We start from the raw sequence: 20,960 nt of genomic DNA on the forward strand, positions 1-20,960 counted from the left end.
CTGAGTTCCCTCTTATTTTCTGGCAATCCGACTATGTCTCCTGCCCCCCTAACCACAATCCTGTTACTATTCTCCTGTTCTTTCTTCATACCTTCTTCCCTTCCCTTTTATGCATGTTTAAGAAGTGAGTACTCTGTCTGCATGTATATTTACATGCTGAAAGAGGGCATCAGATTCAATTATAGATGATCACAGTTATAGGTTGCTTAGAATTGAATTAAGGACTTCTGGAAGAGCAACAAGTGTATTAACCTGCTGAGCCATCTCTCTAGACCTTCCAATCTCTTTTACCCTATCCTCATTATCCTTATATTGTCCCAGAGCCTCAGACTCAGGAGAATGTACCCCATTCTCAGCTGCCGTCCATCATGGTATCTCCCATGTGCTCACTGCCCTGTGTCTCTGGGGTTTTCTTGCAACCTGATATCCTCCCCCTAAGCCTTACAGAAGCCACCCTATTGCCTATCTTTCTGACCTGACTTTGTTTATGTCCCTAGCCTTTAGATTTCCCATGAACCTCTTTTTCCAGTCTTCTCACTTTCCAGAGACTCTGGTTTCACTCACTAGGCACACACAGAAAACAGTTCACCTCCTCCCAGGTCTTCTCCAATCTTATGATTCTGATCATTTTCCTTCCCAATAGCCTCTTGGTGTACCTACTGACATTTCCATTTGTCCCTCCTCCCTCATCGTCTATCACCTCCAACATATTGTTCTCAGCTCCATCTTCTTTCCACCCCATTTTTCTAATGCCCTCTAAAATACCTGTATCCTCACCACCCTGCTGTATCTGGCCTATTCCCTTCACCTCTACCCTGTCCCTGACTTTCCTGCTCTCTTCCCCAACTGTACTGTCCTGCTGACTATCATACCCTTTTAGGGCACCTCCTTCTATGCTCTTCTTCATCAATATTCTATTCTTCTGTATTCTTTCCCAGTGATCTACCATCATTCTCACCATCTGCTTTCCTTTTCAGTCAACTCTGTATACTTTAAGCATCCTATAGCTTTCCAAATGCACCCCAGGCTCCTTTTTTGTCACCATGATTCTGTACTTCTGCCAAGACTTATGAACTCTTCTGAATACTCATCATTCCCACTCTTCTGTTCTCCTCTTCATCCTCCAATGTTTGCCTGAGTCTTCTGCTCTGTCACCTTCCTCATCCTACTTCCTAGTCTTCCTACTATTATGTTTCCCCCTCATCCTTTTATTGCCCTCCTTTTATTTCCCTACTTCTTCATGTTTTCTCTTGCCTCCTCCTTTTTTGTCTGTATTCTTCCTCCACCCTCCTTTTTCCACTTTGCCCTTTCCATCTCTTTTCTAGTCCTTTATCATCTCTCATACCACCTCTTAATACCTTCATTTCCCTGGTGCCAGAGAATTGTCACCATTTTGTCAATCATGTTTTAAATAAACACTGATTGGCCAGGCAAGTATAGGTGGGTCAACCAGACAGGAAGTAGAGGTGGGGCAATGAGAACAGGAGTATTCTGGGAAGTAGGAAGCTCCCTCCACAGTCCTGCCCAAATCACGGAAGAAGCAAGATGTAATCTGCCCAACTGAGAAAGGTACTGAACCATGTTGCTAACATAGATAAGAATAATGGGTTAATATAAGCTTCAAGAGCTAATAAGAAGAGTGAGCTAACGAGCCAATTAGTTTTATGGAGATCTCAGTGTGATTTGCTTTGGGACTTACCAGCTGGGCAGGACCTAAACCTCAACAAGCTGGCCCTCATGTTACAGTTTCCCTGTATTGTCACCTCCACTTCATGCACCTCACTCCTTCTCCTATATGTATCCCATTCTCTCCTTTCTTTTCTTTTCTCCATCCTCTTTCCTTCTTCATCTCTTCCCTCTTAATTTCTATACCAACTTTCCCTTCACTCCATTTCCTTCTGTAATCTTTTCCCTCCTATTGCCTCCTTGTTCCCCTTCCTTCCTTCCTCCTACCTGCTCTTTCATTATGTTCTCTTCTTCCTTCCACAATCCTGTTCACACTCCCCATTCTTGCTTCCTCTGTACACTGCCTTCCTCCCTCCAATTGCCATCTTCCTCCTCTTCCCTACTTCTCCCCTCCTCTTCCTCCCCACTGCTCTTACCTGATCCTTTGTCTTATCTTCCCTTCTCTGTCCTTCTCTCTGCTCCCCACTTTCCTACTCTTCTCTCTTCACCCTTTTCCCATTTCTGTCCTATTATCATGTCTTCACTACTTCATTCACATCATTGCTCCCTCCTCTTTTTTCTTAACTGTTCCATCCTTTTCCTTCCCCCTCCACCATGTACTCTCCTTTTCCTTCCTCTCTAATCTGCACTCTTCCCTCATCCCTGCTTTTCCTTCCTCTCCCCACTCCCATCCTCTTCCATAGTCCATATTGTTTCCTACTCCCTCTTCCTCCCTCTTATTTCTTCATCTTGGTTCTTTCCTTATTACTAAATTTCCCACTTCCCTCCTCTCCTCTCTTATTTCTACTTCCCTCCACTTTCTACTTCTTTCCTCTTCTCTTTTTCTTCTATCTTCCTCTTCTCTTTTCTGCCTTTTAAATCCCTTTTCACTCCCTGAATTCTCTTATTTTCTCCTCCTTAGCTCTTCTTTCCTCTATCCCCTTCCTTCTCTCTTCTTCTCTCCACATCTCACCTCCCACTTCTCTCTTCATCACGCCTCTTCCTGCACCCTTCTCCTCAATCCATCCTCCTCTTCTCTCCTCTCTCTTCATCCCTTTCTCTCTCATCTTGTGCTTTCCCTTTATTCTCTTTTAGACCTTCTTTCATCATTCCCACACCCTTTTCTTCTGTTCTCCATCCTCTTCCCCATTCCTTCTCTTTCAGCCTCTCTCCTATTCCATCCTCTCTCTTCTTCTTTCCTCCATCTGCACTCTTCTTTCTTTCCTTTCTCTACTCCATCATTTTCACTTCGCCCTCCTCTTCCCTCTTCTCTTTTCTAATCCCCTTCTTTCCACTTAGCACTTCTTCCTACTTCTCTTCTCTCCCTCACATTCCTATTTCCTTCTCTTTCCTCCATCTCTTTTTCCTTTCATTACTTCATCCTCACTCTTCACTGCACTCTCCTCACTTGTACTGCCTCCTCTTCCCTTATATTCCCTTTTCCCTCTTAACTCCCCTTCCCTTCTCTCCTGTATTCCCTCCTCTTCCCTCATCTGTCACCTTCTATCCTCCCATTCTCTCTTACATTTTCTTCTCTCTCCTCCTCCTCTCTCCTCTTTTCTACTCTTCTGGACTCTCTCTCCTATCTTGTTCCCACCTATTCCCTCCTACTTTCTGTGCTTTTTTCCTCTTCCCTCTCTTCCTTTTTCCATCCTCTTTCCTTCTTCCTCCACTTTCATCCTCCCTCCTCACTCCTATTCTCTCTTTCCTTCTTTTCAACCTCTCTTCACTGCCCTACTCCTTACTCTTTCCTACTTTCTCTACTCCAATTTCTGCCCTTTTCTCTCTATCACACTCTCCCTCCTCCTTTTACCTCCTCTTCCCTCTTCTCTGCTCTCCCCTTCTCATAGTTCTTACATCAGTTCCCTCTTGCTTCCTCTTTTCTCATCCCCTTCCATCTTCCCTCCCATTTCTTTCCCCCTCCTCTTTTTTCATACTTCCCTTCCACACTTTCTTCCACTTCCTTCTACCCTTCCCATTTGCATTTCTTTTCTCTCAGTCCTCCTTTTACTACCTCACTCCTGTTGCCTCCTCCCTCTACTTCCCTGTTCCGTTTTCCTATCTTCCTTCTTCCTGCTTCTGTCTTTTTTCTACCTCATCCCTGTTCATTTCTCCTACTACTTCCTTGTTCTTTTCCCATCTTCATCCTCCTCCTTTCTTTCTCCCTTTGCCTTCCCACATTCTTATTCCCTGCTCTTCCCACATGCCTCTTCTTCAATCATCCCTCATGTTATTTCCCTTCTCTTCCCTCCTCTGTCCTTATCACTCCTCCTGCCCCTTTTCTCTTCACTCTTCTCTCTTCTTTCCTCTCTCTACTCTTTTATCTTATCCTTCTATGCTCTTTCCTCATAGCTGCCCTTTATTCCCCTTCTCTCTTATTTCCTCACTCCTCTTCCTTTTCATTTTCTCTTCCATTTTACCTTTTTCCCTCATTTCTCACTTATATGTTCTTCCCTCTTCCTTCCTTTCTTCTCATCTTCCATTTTTTCTCCTAGTCCCTTACCTTTTCCTCTTCTCCCACCCCTTCCCTCATTCCTTCTCTTCTCAATACTCTGCTGTTCACCCCTCTTACTGATTAATCTCTGTTCCCTACTATTCACTTAATTTCTTTTCCCATCTCTTCCATGTTCCCTCCTCTTCCCATCCCTTTCTCTTCCCTCTTCCATTCTCCCTCCTCTCCTCTTCTACTCTCACCTCTCTCTGATTCACTAATCACGCCTCTTCTCTTCTCCATTCCCTTTTCTTTTACCATTTCCTTCTTCCCTTCTCTTCCTCTTCTGTCCTTACTCATCCTTTTTCTCTTCCTACCCTTCACTCTTTTCTCTTCTTCCTCAGTCTCTGCTCTTTTCTCATCCCTCCTCTAACCTCTTGTTTCCTTTTTCCTCTCACCTTTTCTTCTCTCTTTAATCCTCTGCTAACCTCTTTCCTCCTTCCACTCTCTTTTCACTGCCCTGCACTCCTCTCCTCCTTATTCTTTTCTACACTCCTCTTCTCTCCTTTCCTTTCCTATTTCTTCTTCTTTGTCCTTTCCTGCTCCCAATGTTTCCCTTACCAGTCCTCCTTCAGTTGCTTCCTCTTCCTTCCTTCCCCTTACTTTCCTTACCTCTTCTCTCCTTTTTACCCCTCCCTCTTCTTCCTTCTTCTGTCTTCTTCCCTTGTCTGTGCTTTTACCTTATTTTTATCTTCCTTCCACTTCCAACATCCTTCCATTTTATCCTCTTGTTTCTTACCTTCTATTACCTCCTTTATCACTGTTCCTCTTCCCTATTCCTTCCTTTTTCTTTCCTCCTCTTCCATCCTTGTCCCTCTTGGATCTCTTTCTTTCCTATTTTCTCCTATCCCTTCCTCTTTTCTCCTCCTACCCCCTTTCTCTCTTTACTTCTCTCTTTCCCTCCCTCGTCTCCCTGATCCTCTGTCTACTATCCTGCTCCTTGCTTTCTCTTATCTTTTTCTGTCTTATCCATCTTTCTATTCCTTCATCAGTGCACTTACTTCTTTCCTCCTCAATCTGCTTCCATCTTCTTCCATACTTTTCATTGTATCTCCTCTTCTCTGCTCCCTCCCATTCACTCATATTGCCTCATCCCTATACTCTTCTTCTCCTTTCCTTTTTATCTTCATTGCTCTTTCCTGCTCACTCCCTTTCCTCTTCTTCCTGTATCCCTCCTCTTTCTTCTTCCATTCTCTTCCCTATTTCTTCATCCCTCTTCTTAATTTCTGCCTTCATCTTCCACTTCTCTTCTTCAGCTCTTTCTTCCTTTTCCACTTCTTTTCTCTTTTTTTCTCTCATACATTCCCTCTTGCATTCTCTTTCCTCCTCCTTTTCTTTTGCACTGTTCACTTCCTTTTTCATCCTCTACTCCCTCTTCTTCTTCCTCTGTGTACTGCTCTCTTTCCCCTCCTCTTCCATCTTTACACCTTTTTATTCCTCTTCCCCCATCCTTCTCACCATCCTGATTCCCTTTTTTCTTATCTTCTCTCTTGCCCATTTTTGTCTTTCTTCCACTTAAATCGTCCCTACTTTTCATACCTCTTTTCTCCCTTTTCATTTCCTTTTTCTCTTCTTCCTCTCTCCCTCACTTTTCCACTTCCCTACTCTTCTATCCTCTGTAGAAGGGAGTGAATAGGCTGTGTTCCCGCCTGGATCCCGGCTAGCTTACCCCTGAAATAATTACACGGAAACTGTGTTCTTTTAAACACTGCCTGGCCCATTAGTTTCAGCCTCTTATTGGTTAATTCTCACATCTTGCTTCAACCCATATTTAGTAATCTGTGTAGCATCACGAGGTGGTGGCTTACCGGGAAGATTCTAACCTGCATCTCTCTTGGAGAGGAGAGTCATGGCGACTGCCTCACTGCCTTTTCCCTCCCAGCATTCTGTTCTGTTTCCTCCGCCTACCTAATTTTCTGTCCTATCAAAGGGCCAAGGCAGTTTCTTTAGTAACCAATGAAAGTAACACATAGACAGATGATCCTCCTCCATCGATTCTCCTTTCTCATTTCTCTTCCCTATCTTCTCTCTTACCCTCTCTTTTTTCTTTTCTCCTCTTACTTCCTTTTGCCCACTTCAATCTTCTCTCTATTTCCTTCTTCCCTCTTCTCTCTTCTATGTTCAATCATTTTCCATCCTCTTGTATCTTCTTCCCTCCTCTTTTCTGCATTCTTTATTCTCCTCCTTTTTCTTTCCCTTCTCCTTTTCTCTCTTCCATCTTCCCTCCTCTGCCCTTTTCTTTCCATCTTCCCTCCTCTTCCCTTGCAATTTCCCTTTCCCACCTCATGCCTATTATATTTCCCCTCCCATTACTCCTTTTTCATTCTCATCTTCCCTAAACTTCTTTCCAACTTCTTCCCTTCTTAATTCTCTTCCCTTCTCAATTTTGTTCCCTTGATCTTTCTCTTTCTTTCTCCTCTTTCCCCTTCCTATCTCCCTGCATTTCCCTGCCCCTTTCCTTTACCTCTTTCCTTAAATTTGCCTTTCCTCCTCTTCCCTCCCTCCTACATTTCATTCTTTTCCTCTCTCCTCCTTCCTCTACTTCTCTCCTTTCTCCACCCCATTTTTCTTCTCTTTTCTAAAACATTCATTCACCCTACTTTTCCCTGAAACCAACCCTGTTCTCCCTCTATTCCCACCTCCTTCCTGATCTCTCCTCTTCCCTCTTTTCTCCTCCTTCCACATTTGCTATATTTCTGTTTTCCCTGTTCTCTCCTCTTCTCTTTTTTATCTTTTTACTTCCAACTTTCTCTACACTCCTCCCTTTTCTTCCCTTCCCTCTCCTCTATTCTACACCTGTAGCATCCTTTTCCTATATCCACCTAATTCCTCCCTTCATTTTCAGCACCCTGACACTTCCCACTTCACTCAGCCTCCCTCTTCTTCCCCATTTCCTAATGTAGGTGGGTCTTCTATCTGTTGCTTTCATTGGTTAATTAATAAAGAAAACTGCTTGGCCTGATAGGTCTGAACATAGGTATGTGGAGTAGACAGAATAGAATGCTGGGAGAAATAAAGCAGAGTAAGGCATAGGTAGAGAGCCTCCCGCCATGAAGCTGCCAGGTCAGACATGCTGAATCTTCCCGGTAAGTCACGACCTTGTGGTGACATACAGATTATTAAAAATGGGTTAATTAATATGTAAGAGTTAGCCAATAAGGGGCTGGAGACAATGGACCAGGCACTGTTTAAAAGAATACAGTTTCCGTGTAATTATTTCAGGTGTAAACTAGCCGGGGAGCTGGGATCCTGGCCAAACGCAGCCCGCCGCTCCTTATGCAGCAGAATGGCACCCAACATGGTAACTAACTCCACATAAAACCTACGAGCACTTTAAAAGGAATTCTAGACCCAAATATAGAGTTTAACACAGCTTTTTACTGTTAGGCGTGTTTGCTAGGACACGCCATAGAGATATTTCCTGTTTCAGCAATAGCAGCAGAAAAAAAAAAGCCGCGCTGTTTTAAAACAAGGCTACTGGGCCCGGCTGTCACCGGTGCAATCTCTGGCTTTGGAGCATTTCTGGGCCTGGACGTTTGTCTGCTTACTCAGGGTGGGGGACAAAGTAGCTGAGACTATGTCCATGGCTCGGCTCTTCCTGCCTGAGTAGGCAGTGGGATCAGGTCTACTAGAAAGTGGCGGTTTTGAAATACCAGTTTCTGGGCTGTGCTGCCATTGCAATCTCTGTCTGGCTCCTGCGGGAGACAGAGCTTTTGAATGGAGAATTTGGAGTAAAGTGCTACGATTTGTTTGATGGCAACTAAACTCGCTGTGTCGCCGCTCCTTATGCAACAATTTTTTCCACTTCTTTCCTACCTTCTCTTGCCACCTTTCTCCTAATTCTTCACTTCTTCCTTTTCTTACCCCCTATTGTCTGTTCCTTCTTTCCCCCCTTTCCCTCCTTTCTCTTCACTCCACTTGTTCTCACCTCTAACTCTTCTCACACCTCTTCTCTCATTTTTCCTCCTCCCTCCCCTAAACTCTTCAACCATTTTCCTTTATCTTCCCGCCATCCTTCATTCCCTTTCTTCTCATCTTTCTTTTCTCGACTTCCTCTTCCCTCCTTTTCTCTCCTCACTCTTCCTTACTCTGTCTTCTTCCTTCCCTATTTTCTGCATTCCTCCTTTTACCTCCCTCCTTTTCTTCTTCCTGCTTCTCTTCTCTCCCTCACATTCCTATTCCCTTCTCTTTCCTCCTTCTCTCTTTCCTTTCACTCCTTTAACCTCACTCTTCACTGTGCTCTCCTCCCTTGTACTGCTTCCTCCTCCCTTATATTCCCCTTTCCCACTTACCTCCCCTTCCCTTCTCTTCTGCATTCCCTCATCTTCCCTCATCTGTCATCTTCCCTCCTCCCTCCCATTCCCTCTTCCCTTTTCTTCCCTCTCCCCTCCTCTCTCCTCTTTTCTACTTTTCTGGACTCTCCTATCTTGTTCCCACCTATCCCCTCCTCCTTTCTGTGCTTTCTCCCTCTTCCCAATCTTCCTTTTTCCCTCCTCTTTCCTTCTTCCTCCACTTCCCTTTTCCCTCTCTATTACTTTTCCCTTATCTTCCCTCTTTCTTGCTCTGTCCTTATTATCCTTCTTTCCTCCTCCTTCCTCTTGTATCCTCTCCCTTTCCCACCCCTGTCCTCTCTTTTTCTTCATCTTCCTCTCTTTTTTATTCTCTTCTTTCCCAAATTCCTTGTCTTCCCTATTCCCTTCTCTTCCATTGTTCCTCCTAATTCTACCTCACTCCTCTTTTCCTTCTTCTCCTCTCATCCCTCCAACCTCTTACTATTCACTTCATCTCCCATCTTCCATTCTACCTGCTATTTCATCCTTTTCCTCTTCCCTCCTACCTCTTTTCTTTATTCCTTCGCTTCCATTTTTCTTATTCACAATTTCTCCTCTTCCCTGTTCCTTCCTCTCTTTTATCCTCTATCATCTGATTCCTTCCTCTTCCCTTTTTCCTATTAGTCTCCCTTTAATTCTTTTGTTTCCCTCTTCATTCCTTTTTTCTGTTCTTCACTGTTCCCTCCTCACTCAGATTTTCTCCTTCTATCTCTTTCCTTATTTTCTTCCTCAATATTGTTACCTCCTCCCTCCACTTGACTCTTTCATCCTACCTCTCTTCTTTCTTTTCTATTCCCTCCTCCCTTCTCTACATGTTTCTCTTCTCTTACTCCTTCAATTTTCTTTCCTGATAATTCCTCTTTCCTTTCATATTCCCTCTGCATCCCTAATACATCCTCCTCCATCTTCTTTCATCTTCCCTGCTTTTCCCTCCTATCTCCTTTTCTCTCCTCCTTGCTCTTCTAGCCACTTTCTTCTCGTTTCCTTATCTCTATTCTATCCTCTTCCCTCCTCTTCATTCTTTCCTTTTCTTCTATCCCCTCTTCTTCCCTCCTCCTTCCCCTTGTTCTTCTGTCCACTTCCACTCTTCCACCACCTCTCATCTCTCCTCTCCTCTAACTCTTCCTTACTCATTCTCTTCCCTCTTTCTTTTTTTAAAATTTACTTATTTATTTATTTATAAAAATTTCCACTTCCTCCCCTCCTTCCAATACCCTCCCATTCCCCCCACTCCCTCTCCTCCTCCCTCTTCAGTCCTAAGAGGACTCAGGGTTTCCTGCCCTATATCCAGCCCTCTTCCGCCATCTTCACTCTTTCTTCCTTTTCACTCACCCACAACTTACATATATTTATTCTTCTCTCATCTTTCCACATTGTCTCAACTTTCCTCCACTCTCCTCTATGATTTTCCCTCTTGTTCACTCCCCTCTGCTCTCTCCTCCCTCTTCTTCTCTGCATCCTACTTCACCCTCTTCCTTCTCTAATCTTATCTCTTCCTCCTGTCTCACTTTTCCTCTTTTATTTGTACACCACTTCTCTCCCTTTTGTGTCCTTTTATCTCTTCTGTCCACCACCCTCTTCCCCCATTGCTTCTCTTTCAAGTCTCATCTTTCCTCATCCCTTATCTTTTCTCCCCTCTCCTCCTTCTTCTTCCTCCCTCTCATTCCCTCCTCTTCTTTTCTGTATTTCCTTTTCCATTCTCTTTCTACTTCCTCCTATTCTTTCTTCTTCTTCTTTCTTCTTCCATGCTCTTTCTGTTCCCCTCACTGCCCTCTTTTTACTCCTTCCTGGTCTTAACTTCTCTTTCGTTATTCCTTTTTCTTTTTGCTTTCTCCTCCTTCATCGTCCCCATCCTTCCCCGTTTCCATAATCTCTTCATATTTTTTCTCTCCTCTTCCCACATCTTCCCCTCCCTCCTCTTTCCTCCTTTCCTCTCTTCCTGTCACCTTCATAGCCCTTCTCACCCTTACTTCCTCCTCTTTAACTCATTACTGTACTGTGCCATCCTCTCCTTCTATCCCTCTCTTCCCTCCTCTTATCTCTGGCATATTTTCCCTCTTCCCTGTTGCTCCCTCACGGATTCTATTTCTACCCTCTCTTCTCTCTGTTTCCCTACTTATTTCTTCTTCCCTTTCCTTCTTCTTCCCATCTCCCACCTCTTTCCTTTTTCCTCCTGCTCCTCCTTCAGCTTTTCTTTTTCCTCAAATCACTTACTCCAAGTTTCCCTACTGGATCTTCTTCTCTGCTTACCCTCTTCCCTCTTTCAATCTTTCTCCAAGTCCCTCCTTTCTCCTTTCACATATTCTCTTTATTCTCTACCATATTCCTCTCTCCTCTTTCATTTCCTCCATCCTACATCTACTTCAGTTATTCCTCCTTCCTTTGTCCAATTTTCTTATATTTCCTCTTCTGTCCCCCCTCCAACCTCATCACTCCTCCATACTGTTCTCTTTTCTTCCCTTCCTTTCATCTTTCCTGTATTCCCATTTCCCTATCTTTCTTTCTTCCTCTATCTCCCCTTCTTCCTGTTTTCTTCTCTTTCCTACCTCTTCTTTTTTCCTCCATTTCCCCATTCCTTCTTTTTCTTCTTCCCCTCTCTTTCCTATTTTCTCTTCTTCCCTCCTTTCTATTCCCTTCTATTCCTTCCCCTTCCTCTTCACTACTCCTTCCTGCCACCTCTCTTTCCTCCTCTCTCCAACCCTCTCCTCCCACCTATTTCATTCTTTTTTCTTCTTCTACTCTTCCCGCTTCTTTCCCCCACTCATCAATCTTCCTCACTCTTGCCTCTTCTATTCCTATAGCTCATTCCTCCTTCCTCCTATTCACTCTTTTTCCCCATCCTGCTGATATCTTTACATTTCTCTTCCATCTTCTCTTTTTCCTTCTCTTTCTTCCCTAGTTCTTCCTCTTCTTACCCCATCCTTCCTCTTCCCTATTCTTTCATCCTTTCTCTTCACAAATCCCTTTCTCTGTTTCCATTTCTTTATGTCCTTGTCCCTTTTATGTTCTCTTCCCATTTCTGTCCTTGTCAGTCTGGTTCCACTTTCTTCCATCCTTTTTCTTCTCCATTTTCCCTTTTCACTCCTCTTTTCTTCTCCTTTTTCATCTTTTCTATTCCCTCTTCCCGCATCTTCTTTTGTCAATTCTCTACTCTTTTATTGACCTCATACTCTTTCCTCCCCTTCCCTGAACCTTCCACTTCTCTCCTAGTTTTGCCTCCTCTTTGCTTCTTCCCTTCTCTTCCCTCTTCTCTCCCATTTAATGTTCTCTGCTTTTTTCTCCTATCCTTCCACTCTCCTTTTCACTCCTCCCCATCTCTCCCTGTAATTCTTCCTTCTCTTCCATCATCCCCCTTTACTACTCTTCTTCCCTCCTCTATCCTTCCTCCTCTCACTTTTCTTCTCTCTTCTTGCCTCTTCCCTCCCTTTTTCTTCCCACTTCTAAACTCTTTCCACAACCTTCTCTTCCATCATCCACTCTCCCTCCTCTACTTTTTTCTCATCTTCCCACCCACACCTCTTCCCTCCTCTTCCTTCTTCACTCATTTTGACTCCTTCTCCCTCATACAATTTTCCTCCTCTTTCTTTCACCCACATGTACCCTATTTCACCCTTCTACTCCTCTCTTCTTTCTTCTCTTCCCTCCTCTTTCCTAATCAATTCTCTTCCTTTCTCCTTTCTCGTTCATTGATCCTTATTGTCCTGCTTCTCTCTTCCTTCCTCCTCTTTTCTCCTCTTTCTACCTATCTATCTTCTCCCTTTCTTTCCTGCTCCTCACTACTCCTCCTCCTTTTTATATTTCTTTCCTTGCTACCTCTTCTTCACTCCTTCCTTCTCTATCCTCCTACCTCCTCTTTCTTCTTTTTTTTTCTCCTTCCCTTTCCCGCTTTTCTTCTCTTTCCTCTTCTGTTCTCTTTCATCTTTTCTATTGTTTCTCTCTCCCTCCCCTTTATTCCTTCCTTTGCTTTCCATTCATTTCCCCTCTCTTATTCCATCTTCTTCCAACTTCTTCCTTCCTATCCCCTAAACACCTGTCCCTTTCCATCCCTACTCCCTCCTTTTCCTTTTTCTTCTCTCTTCTCTTCATCTTCCTCTTCTATCCTCTGTTCACTTCATTCCTCCTTCTTTTTCTCATCCCATATTTTCCTATTGCATTTCTCTCCTCTTTTTTCTCCATCATCCCTGCACCACCATCTCTTTTACTTCATCTTCCCTAATCTCTTTTCTTCTCTCCTCCATCCTCTTCCTCTCTTTTCTTTCTTTTCACTCTCTTGCTTTCTACTCTTCCTTCTTATTTTATCTGCCTTATTCCTCCTCTTCCTTTTACCCTCCTCTATCTCCAGTCCCAATGACCTCCTTTTCCTTCTCCCTCTTCCCATTTCATTTTTCTTTCTACTTTTGTTTTCCTCCATTTACTTCCTCATTCTTCCCTCCTTCCTCCTGTTCATTCCTCCATCCAATTCTCTCTCTTCTTCCACAATCACCTTTCCTCCTCTTCATTCTTCTTTTTCCCTTCTTGCTTGATTTCCATCATCCCACCTTCCTCGTCTTCCCTCCTCTCTCTTTCCTCTTCTTCTGTCCATCCTTACTCCTCCTTTGTCTTTCCTCATACTCCCTCTCTTCTGCTCTTCTTCCTCATCTTTCTTCTTTCCTCCACTCTCCTCTCTCTTCCCTCCTCATTCTTCTCTCTTTTTTCTTCTTCTTTCCTCTCTCCTATTAACTCCTGCCTCTTCTTCCTTACTTTCTTCTTTCCCTCCTGTTCTCTCCTACATTTTTCTTTCATCCTTTCTATTCACTCTTCTCACCCTTTCCTTCCTTGTGTGTCTTCCGTCTTCCTTTCTCTTTCATCCAACATCTTCCTATTGCAATCTTACCTCCTCCTTCATGCTTTGGCCTAGAAAGCCTGCTCTGTAGATGCCTTCTTTCATCCCTAGTCTAAGCATTTTACTCTGTAACTTGCTGCCTTACTCCTTTCCCTCTACTCCAACTCCTACCTTTCCCAGATCCTCCCCTAAACCCTATTTAGAATCCACCTTACCAGAAACTCCATCCAGTACTGAGTTCTCCACCTATCATGGGTGAAGGCTAAAATCGTCCCTATTATTAAACCCCTCTATCAAGAATCATTACATATTTTCTGTCAATACCTGTGTAAATGTTGTAAGAAGTCACTGCATCCCTGGCTCCAGGATAAGACAAAAGAGTGCCTCAGAGGCCCTTATTACAGAGCTGAAGACATTGTGCATCCTATGTGGGAGTTTGGTATCAAATCTTTGACCTGTGAAAAAGCAGGCACCTGTTCTGAGTGCTGAGACAGATTGCTCAGCCTCATTCCCTCCTGGTCTATCTGAAATTGTGGGCATATTTGCAAACCCACTCTTGTGCAGCTGGCCCCCATCTTTCTATGAGTCGTCTGCCTTATCTTACACTTGTCTTCTTTTTCACTGTTCATCCTGATCCCTTCAGCCTCCAGAAAAATCCAGGCCTCCTATCACACTCCTTATTCTCATACCTACATACTTCCTCACACTCCTTTACTCACACATGACCTCTGATAATCTACACATCTTACTGTCCTCCTGCCTAGTTTTCTGTGCCTCCCAGCAACTGTGCTGCATCAACTTTCCCTTTGACAGAGAACAAGCTGGACCTGACCCAGACTCCCATTCTGTCTACCCCAAGTTTTCACTCTTTCTGAATATATGCAGCTTTCTCTTAATCCTTTTTATTCCCCCCCCCCCTCAACTTCATCCTTCTTTCAGAACCCAGACTATTGCCAACCCTTTCTGGTACATGATGCTCTCTGCAGCATACACCTTACCTTCCTCTCAGACTCATATTTTTTTGTATAGTACTTGAACTCACCAGTTATTCGCTCCAATCCTTTTGATCCTCTTCTCTGCTGCATTCCTGTTCTGATATCCTGCCAAACATAAGAACACCTCTTTAGCATTCTGTTCCTCCCTTGGGCTCCTAATCTTCCTCAAAGACTCCTATTCTCCTCCTGGTCCCTGTCCTTCCTGCCCCTCTAAGTATTCCTAGCCTTCTCATGTCTCCATCAACCTCACGCCTTACTCCAGTCTGTTTGCTCTTGGTGTGTATCCTGCCCTGCTCAGAAGCACTGTGTCCCAGAGTAGTCTCTGAATTTCTCCCATGCCACTGTACTCCTATCTAGATCCTGTGCTTCCACACACACTGTCCCCAAAACTCAGACACTTGCCTCTACTCTTGGAGTATAAGATCACCCTGGATATCCTGTCATTGTCCTATCCTACTACCCATCTTTACAAACTCCTGAGTTCCTCCATTCTTCTGGGAGCATCCAGAGTCTCCTGTCCAGCTCAGTCTCACCACACTCCTCAAACTTCTTCCTACTTTCCAGTCTCCCTACACAGCCCTAATAACTAGATTTCACCTTTACCTCAGTCTCTGATCTAAAATTCTTGACAATCCTGCCTTCGTCCTCAAGCATTTGCCTTCTTTTCCCTATGTTTCTGACATCTCAACCCAGATGTTAGCCTTTCTGTAGTTGTCTGCCCTGTCCTTGGCCTTCTGACTTCTCTATCTGTTAAGTTTCAATTGGATCCTTTTGGTCTGGTACTCAGATTCCAAGGTACCCTGGTCTGCTTCTTGTTCCCAGCACTGTACTCTTCCCAAGAACACATTTCTCCCCATCCCCTTTCACTTGCAGAAGGCTTCTATCCCATCCTCAGACCTAGCATTTCCAATCATTCCAATTTTGACAATCACATCCCACCTCTGTCTGCTAACTGTGGCATCTCCTCACACCTGTACGTCTTGCATACCCTCTTAGTTTCTAACCATCTCAATGTGTCTCCTGCCACCTCCCCATCATACTCTTAATTGCTTCCCCAGTCCTCTCTTTCTCCATGCATTCCTTCCCTTTTATGTATTTTGAAGGTATAAGTGATCTGCCTACATGTGTGTCTACATGCCAAAAAGGGCATTAGATCCAATTATAGATGGTTGTGAACAATCATGGGTTGCAGATAATTGAACCGAAGGCACTTACCTGCTGAACTATCTCTCTAGCTCTTTCAATATCCCCCCTTTTGATTTTCCAAAACAGTGTTTCTCTGTAGCTTTGGAGCCTGTCCTGAAATTAGCTCTTGTAGACCAGGCTGACCTTGAACTCAAAGAAATCTACCTGCTTCTTTCTCCCGAGTGCTAGGATTGAAGGCCTGTGCCACCACCACCTGGCTTCCTTCCAATCTCTTTTAAGACCCTTATCCTCCTTATCCTTATGTTATCCCAGAAGCTCATTCTCTCCTCAGGAGCATGGACCCCCATTCTCAGCTGACATCCCTCATGATGTCATCTCTAGTCTGCTCACTGCCCTGTGTCTCTGGGGAATTCCTGGAACCTGATTCCCTCCACATGAGCCTTACAGAAGTCAGCATATTGCCTATCTTCCTGTCCCGATTTTCTGTATGTCCCCAGCCTTTAGACTTTCCATGAGCCTCTTTTCCCAGGATTCTCAATTTCCAGAGCCTCTGGTTCCACTCACTAGGAATATAAAGCAAACAGTTCACCTCCTCCCAGGTCTTCTCCACTCTTATGATACTCTGACCATTTTCCTCACCAGTATCCTCTTTGTGTGTCTCCTGACACTTCTATTTGTCCTTCCTCCCTAGTCTCCTGTCACCTCCATCTTGTCCTCAGTTCCGTCTTCTTTCCACCCCATCCTTCTAACTGCCCACTAAGCTACCTGTATCCTCACCACCCTGCAGTGTCTACCTCTTCCCTTCACCTCTACCCTGTCCCTGAGCTTCCTGCTCTCTTCCCCAAACTTCTTTTGTCCTGATAACCATTATGCCCTTTTAGGGCACCTTCTTCTCTCCTACTCTTCATCTACATTCTATTCTCCTGTATTCTACCACCATCCTCACCATCTCTCCCTCCTCTTCAGTCCCCTGTATGAATATTAAACCTCCTGTAGCCTTACCCTAGGCTCCTTTTTGCTTTGTCACCATGGTTCTGCCCTTCTGCCCAGACTCTTAGGTTCTTCCTAAACTTTTTTCCTTTGCATTCTTCTGTCTTCCTCTTCATCCTCTCCCAACTCCCACCTTCCCCTTTAACCTCACGCCCTTCTACATGTCCTTCTCTATAAACTACTATTTCCTTCCAATCCCTTGGCCAGTATCTACCTCCTGCTCTGTAACAAATTTTTTTTAAATACCCTCACAGGTTCCTGTTCAGCTGCCTCATCATCCTCATCCTTCCTTCTCTCAGTCACATGCATTCCCCTAAGGGGCTTGCTCTCCCTCCTTCCAATCTTCTCCCCCTGCCTTCCTCCCTCCCTCAGAACCTGCTCTCACTCTGTTTTCTTCCCTCATCAGACCTTCCTGTCTTTCTCCAGGTCTTCTCTCCTCAGATCCATCCTTCTGCTCTCATCTACCCACCCCCCTTACTCCTGACATCTCTGATTCTTATTCCTTCTCCATGATCATCTGGCACTCCTCATACCTAGGCCTTTCTTTAGTCTACAACCATACCATATGCCTTGGGCTTTGTCCTCATCTGCAGACTCCTACCCTGGGCCAGTGTGTGTGTGTGTGTGTGTGTGTGTGTGTGTGAGTGTGTGTGTGTGTGTGTGTGTGTGTGTGTGTGTGTGTCTTCCTGATCAGCCTTGCTTCCTCTCTGTGTTAATCCCCAACTCTGGTGCCTTTCACTCTGCCATCCTGTCCTGTCAACCTTCTAACTGTTCTCAGCATCAGGCCCATCTCCGGGATGCTTTCTCTCCTCTGTACACTTAGTTCTCCCGCTGCACACACAGACGCACACAGACACACACAGACACACAGACACACAGACACACACACACACACACACACACACGCACACACACATCTAGTGCCTAGTTCCAAATTTTCTGACTATCTTTTGAGCATCTTGCTTTCTCCTCCACTACTAATCCTAAAGTGAACCATCTTCAGTGTCCTACCCACCCTCTGAGGCTCCATGTTGCTGTCTTTGTTCTATAATTCCAGCTCTCACCAGGAGCCTCCCCTTCTCTTCTAGCCTCTTGTTCTTCTCTGGATTATAACAATCCTTATCTCCTCCTTTACCTCCTGTCTTGCCTCCAGTTTTCTGCTCCTCTGTAAATGGAGACGGCAGTTTGGTTTCCCGGCCACACAGACCTGAATAATTACACAGCAACTATATTAATCACAACACTGTTTGACCAATGGCTCAGGCATATTTCTAGCTAGTTTTTATTTCTTAAATTAACCCATTTCCATTACTTTATATTTTACCGCAAGTCTAGCGATTTGCTACCTCTTGCTTCTTGGGTGGCAACATGGCGTCTCCCTGACTCCGCCTTCCTTCCTCCTCTATCTCTGCTTGGATCTCCCGCCTTGCTCTATTCTGTCCTACCATAGGCCAAAACAGCTTCTTTATTAAACAATGGGAATAAAACCTACTTATAGCATCCAGAAGGGAATCCCACATCACTCCCATCTCCCAGATTTCTGCCCTCCCCAAGCCTTCTATCTTTCCCCAACCTTCCATTTTCCTTTACCATCTATTTCATTCCTGATTTCATCCTGAGCTCCTGGGCCTCCTCCTCAACCTTCTGGGTCCCCCAGACCCTTACAGTGCCCTGAGCCTCTATCCATATCCCAATTTTCTCTCATGTACGCTGCCTTCTCCAGCTTCTGCTCTCCTTTATTCTCCTCTCCATACTCCCACAGTTTCTCAGACCCCACCCCCGACTCCTACAGTATTCCTTAGCTTCCTGCACACTTCCTAGGCCTTCCACCCTCCACAGTCCCCTCCTTCCCTCTGGCCACAATTCCTTCCTCAATAGACTTACACCCTGTAACATCATAACCTCCCCTGAACCTCCTGCCCTCCTCACCCACGATCTGCCCTTCCCCCACCCACTAGCAGTCCTCACCAGCCTGAGGCCTTGCCTTTTCCTTCCTCCCAAGTCTCCTTCTTCCCTACCTAACCTTCCCTACCTAGCCTTCCACCTCTCACATCCTTCCTCGTTTTGCTCTCCTCACCCATGTGTCTTTCTCATCAGTCTTCTCTCCAGCCTCTTGGCCCCTACCTCCCGAAGTCTCCCCTCCCTTCCCAGCTCCCAGCTGTCCTTTCAGTCTATGCCTCAATCTCAGCCTTCTTTCTGCTTTCACACAGCCCTGTTCTTCTTTCCTCAACCCAGCCACATACCGTCCACGAAACCTGCCTTTCTCATCATGGGCTGTCCCCACGAGTCTCCTAAAGCTCTCCTCACTCTCCTGTGTGCCTTCTCAGCTTCCTGCCAAGCTCCCTACCCTTCTGCCCTATCCCAGATACCCATTCTCCCCTCCAGTCTGTTGTGCACCCCAAAATTTTCTGCCCTCCCCAATCCCATGACCCCTCCTGTTTCTTGTCCGGCTTACCTTTCTCAGTCTTCTGTGTTGCCCACCAGACACCACCTTCCCTTAACAGTATGGCTGTCGATCCTTGCCCTCTGCCCACCCTAGTATTTGTCTCCTAGCTCTGCCTGCCTTCCCCTCAGCCTCATACAGTCCCTGAGCCAGCTTCTCTGTCTAACACATCCATACCTTCTTCTGATCCTTCTCACCTGGCTCACATACTGCATTCCTGAGCCCTTGGTTTCTCTTCTTCAGTCTTCCAAGCTTCCTCTGTGCTTCTGGTCCTCCTTCTAAACCTTATGCCCTCCCCCAGCTACCCCTTTCATCCCTGACTTCCCCTTTAACCTCCTACCTGCCTCTCTAGTTTTCAGGCCCACTCTATAACCCTCCTGCCCTTCTCACAATGTAACCTTTCCTCTAGCCTCCTGTCCCTTTTTAGAGTCTTCTGCATGGCCCATCCTCCTATCATCTCCCACCCTACCATCCCCCCAGCCTGTTGTCACCCTTCCCAGAATCCTACACCCCCTGAGCTTCTTACCTTCTACACCACTCTTCTGCTAGCCTCCCCAGCCTTTAGTCATTCCTGCCTGACCTCCTACTGTCCCAATGAGACTCCTGGGTATCTGTTCAGCTTTTTGTCTTTCTCCTGAGCCCTCTATGTTCCCCAAGGTCTACAGTACCCCCCAAGCATCCTGTCCTGTTCTACAGCACCCAGGAGTCTCCTGTCCTGCTTCTCCTACTTTCCCAGGAAAACTTCCTGACTTCCTCCAGTCTCCCACAATGCATTAGAGCCTCCTGTTACCTTTCCTACCCTCCTGGGTGCCCTTTTCCCAACCCCCACAAGGGAGTCTCTCACAGTCTTACTGTCTGACCTCCCCCAGCCTCCTCTGCGCTGAGCCTCCTGCTCTCTTGCTAAGCCCCACCTCACCTCAGCCCTAGGGCTCCTGGATTCTCTGGTAACCCCTCAGAATGGAGTTCTGAGAGAACAGAGGTAAAGTCATGAGAGAAAAGCAGTCACCTTTCAGGTCCAAAGGAAGCTTCAGTCCTCTAAGCTCCAAATGGCTATCCGAATGTCTGGAAATGAGCTCAGCCTGGAAAACAGGAGGATTTCTGGGTGTTAGATAAAATCAAGCATTCCTTGGGAACTTGTGAAGCCGGTTTCCCTCCAATGAGAAGTGTCCTTCCCTTATCTCTGGCAGAAGGGACCTGTGGCTGTCTGTGGCTCCTCCCAGCATGTTAAGAAGTGTATGCTGGTAGCACAAAGTGCTTGCAGGTGTCACAAGTACCTACTCCACATTCCACATTCATGCTAGCATCCAAGCCCTTCTCATGACCTCCCCTGCACGGCATTCCTTCCAGTTCAATGGCTTCTCTGGCCCTAGTTACTCATTCCTCTTTTAATGCTGCCAGTCCTGCTGTGTATTCACTACCTGTGTGTGGGACAGGCTCCTGCTTCTCTTGCTGTTTTCTCCCTTTCCTATTCCCCAACTTTCTTCCCTCTCTTTCCCTGACCAGATACAATCTGCTGGCCATGTTCTGCCTACTTTCATTCCTGATTTGGACTCTTCCAGATGCCTCTGGTTGCTCTCTCTCTCTCTCTCTCTCTCTCTCTCTCTCTCTCTCTCTCCCTCTCTCTCTCATTTCTGCAATAAAAACCTTCCCCTTAACCATACCATGGAACAGTCGTACGTCAGTTTATACAGAAATCAGCTCCAGCTTTGTAGCAGGTGGTTCATTTTGTCACGGGAGCCTAGCAAGCTCCCGGTCAGATGGCGTTAAGAACTTTACCACCTGCTCCTGCAGATGGATCTCTGGGCTGCAGAGTGGCCTGCAGAACGTTCTTGCATTTCCCCTTTCTCTTCAGGCTCAATTTGAATTAAACACATTCAGTCCAGACCCTGGAATGAAAGAGAAGCCTCTGCTTAGCTTCTTTCTCTGAACACTGAATGACAACAACTGGAACATTCTGGGCATTGCTCGACTGTTACCCACTGGATGTGGGGAGCAGAGGGTGGTGGTCCTGTCAATGGTGGTCTAGGAGGAGGCTCTGAAGCTTCAGTTTCCCTGACCAGCTCTCTGAATGACCTCA

General features: G+C 45.5%; 1 long non-coding RNA gene across 1 annotated transcript in view; it reads right to left on the reverse strand.

Annotated features, from left to right (window-relative positions):
• Positions 1 to 20,051, reverse strand: part of LOC148117219 (uncharacterized) — a 124,244-nt gene extending 104,193 nt beyond the window's left edge. Inside the window, exons 1-3 of the long non-coding RNA XR_015736993.1 lie at positions 19,890 to 20,051; positions 17,576 to 17,647; positions 14,352 to 14,409 (exon numbers count right to left, since the gene is read on the reverse strand). This is a non-coding gene — a long non-coding RNA (uncharacterized LOC148117219). The remainder of the gene's footprint in view (positions 1 to 14,351; positions 14,410 to 17,575; positions 17,648 to 19,889) is intronic.
• Positions 20,052 to 20,960: the final 909 nt, after the last annotated feature.

Source organism: Myodes glareolus, chromosome X (genome assembly GCF_982192425.1).
Source record: "Myodes glareolus chromosome X, mMyoGla1.1, whole genome shotgun sequence".
Classification (NCBI taxonomy): domain Eukaryota; kingdom Metazoa; phylum Chordata; class Mammalia; order Rodentia; family Cricetidae; genus Myodes; species Myodes glareolus.